Source organism: Nematolebias whitei, chromosome 5 (assembly GCF_014905685.2).
Source record: "Nematolebias whitei isolate Nwh7 chromosome 5, NemWhi1, whole genome shotgun sequence".
In the NCBI taxonomy this organism is placed as follows: Eukaryota; Metazoa; Chordata; class Actinopteri; order Cyprinodontiformes; family Rivulidae; genus Nematolebias; species Nematolebias whitei.
The window spans coordinates 23,135,495-23,138,176 of record NC_056502.1 but is presented as its reverse complement, the minus strand read 5'-3'; the positions used below and the strand labels follow the sequence as shown (position 1 = coordinate 23,138,176).

The 2,682-nt window shown below is 33.1% G+C and overlaps 1 long non-coding RNA gene across 1 annotated transcript; it reads right to left on the bottom strand.

Annotated features, from left to right (window-relative positions):
- Positions 1–1,901: 1,901 nt before the first annotated feature.
- LOC119409492 lies at positions 1,902–2,560 on the bottom strand. Its single transcript, XR_005186784.1, has 6 exons — positions 2,517–2,560; positions 2,402–2,440; positions 2,286–2,312; positions 2,157–2,195; positions 2,015–2,080; positions 1,902–1,934 (listed from the first exon to the last, which is right to left on the bottom strand). It is a non-coding gene; the product is annotated as an uncharacterized LOC119409492 (long non-coding RNA).
- Positions 2,561–2,682: the final 122 nt, after the last annotated feature.

Genomic DNA, 2,682 nt, shown 5'->3' with positions numbered 1-2,682 from the left:
TTGTGCCTTTCTGTTTGTCTAGAAGACCACAAATGTTTAGGGTGTTAGATTGAAACATCACAGTATGGTACGCAGGCTGTTCAGCTGCTGTGGAGAGCCTGCAGCAGTAAACCAACAGGACATAGAAAAGATTTGTCTGTCCCCTGCCCTCCACAGACATGCACACATAGACACTAGGTGGCGCTAGAGCACCTGTTAGTCTCTGGCAATGCAAATGCCCTTATTTATTTTGTGTTCAGTTTATGACCAATCGTGACATATCTGGATTAAGAAGTGTGCAATATAATACCTCTTCTCCTTCTTTAAGCTTTTCCCTCTTGTTTTCAGCTCGATTTATTTGTTGATCCGTTGAGTGTGAACTTACAACATGAACTACACTTATTGTTAAACAGGCCATACAATCAGAATGTTAAAATAAGAACACAATTTCACAAATTAGATTTAAGTATGCACTTGACAATGAAACAACCACATACAAGAAATATGTTGAACAGTCAGTTGAGTTAGGCCTAAAGATTTGATTTGCGTTTACCTAAAAGGGTTTAAATTAAAATGCAACAAATAAAAATGAAAATATAATTTGAAAAACCAACTGAAGTTAGTTATGGTATCATGTCTTTTGCAAGATAATAACCACTGTTAAATGTTTGAAATTAATTTTGTTTTTGTTTTTCAGCACTTGGGCAGGTTTTTCTTTCTTGTACATTTGAAATCTCTTACAAAATGATTTTTTTTTAAACAAACAGTAAATAAAATATTACTTTTAAACAGAAACTAACATTTAAAGTGATCAACTCCAAATCTAATATCAATGAAGAGTACCTCTTTTATAGCCATCAAGACTCGATCTACATCTTCCTAACTAAAAACACGTGGTATTATAATTTGGGAAGTGTTTGCTTTGGTGCAATCTTACAAAAAATAAAATAAAAATAAAGTTTTAATTTTCTTTGGTGTACAGAAACTCCATTATTTGTCCATAAGGGTCTAGTCTGAGAACTTCATAATGTGATAATAAAGATTGTCCCCTTCAAAAGTTGACGCTTGAAGCTAAAGGCCAGCTTTATGCTATTGTTGCATTTTAGAAAAAAGTATAGTTTTTCTCTTGAATATCATTCATGAAGAATGTTTCCTCTTCAACTGACCAATTGCATTTTGACCCCATCATCATCATCACTGCTACTTTGAAACAAAATCAAACACCAAAGACCGCTCACAGCTTTTTAACTCTTTTTTTTTTTTTAATTGTGCAATATATTTTTGCAGTTTTTTCTGCCTCACTTAAGTAAAAAGTTTAAAATTTGCATATCTGTACAAGTAAGCATACACTGTAAGAACTGCAAAGCATGATAATTACTAAAAAAAAAAAAAAAAAAAAAAAAAAAAAGATGGCAAACTGGCAAAGATGACACAAAGACCTCTGTCTCAAATGTTGCTGAACAGGCCACGATCCTGGAAGAATTTAGAGAAAAATTATAATTAGTTACATCATTTTCAAGCCATTTATTTACAACTAATTAAACCATACAATAAAAGCAGATCATTTTTTTTGTAAACTGTAGGGGCCAGAAACATTTTGTTTTAGTATTTATCTAAATATTTGGTCAAATAAAACATCAGCGTGTCATAAGTAGTAAAAGTTATGCTATTTGTAAAGTTGGTTCCATTCTTGTGTGACCTAAGTGTCAAAATGTTTAATTTCTCTTTCTTTATAAATGTCCTAATGGACAAAGTGTTCACACGCACACTGAGGTGGAAACAGTAAAAGCAAAATTACATCCACTTTTCTATTAAATGTCTTTTTGCATCAAGGTAGAAAACCATAAAATGTTATTGTGTTGTAATTTTCTTAATGCTTAACTGTAAAGTAAAAAAAATAAAAATACAGCCCACCACTGACCTCTGGTGTTGAAGGAGCAGCTCGCCTTTGATTACTGGATCAGAAACAGGAAGCAGATAATTAATGAATCTAATCATCCACAGCTGTCATGTCAAGCCTTTTAGTGATACTCACTTCTTTGGTGTTGGAAAAGGTGGTTTAGAGGAGTAAGAGGTACAATCTACAGGGTCAGAGTTCTTTCTAGGAACAGAAAAAATTATCCAACATCAGAATTTGTGTGTTAAAAATGTCTCTGAAAGAGAAAATTAAAACTTACAAATAGCCGACTCTGAGGTTAGCAGTGTTGTCCTGACGTCTGTAAGATAATAATCATTAATCTTGTGATGAGTTTGTTTTTTAAAGTAATGTTTTGTCATTATTTACTTGATAAAACTGAAAACAGTACCTTGAAAATCGGTTCCAGAATGACTTCCTGTTAAAGAATATTTTTATTATTGAACAGAAACCGAATCATTTGGCGTGGTTAAAGTCTAACTCAAACAGCAAATTAAATGCATCTACCTCTCATTGTGCCACTTGGCTCCATCTTCTTCTGCTCCTCTGTAAAAGGAAATGCTGTAAATAATAGGATTTATTGGAGGATTAAAAGAGAGAGTTGGCATCAAGAGTTTCTTACCGAGAAAAATGGCTCCAAATTGATCTCCTTCTTCTTCTTCTTCTAGTATTGTTTTATGGCGGTTGGCAGACCAACTGTAAGGTGCATTACCGCCACCTACTGAGCTGGAGTGTGGGCAGAAGATATACAGGAGAGAAAAAAAAAAAAAAAAAAAAAAAAAAAAAAA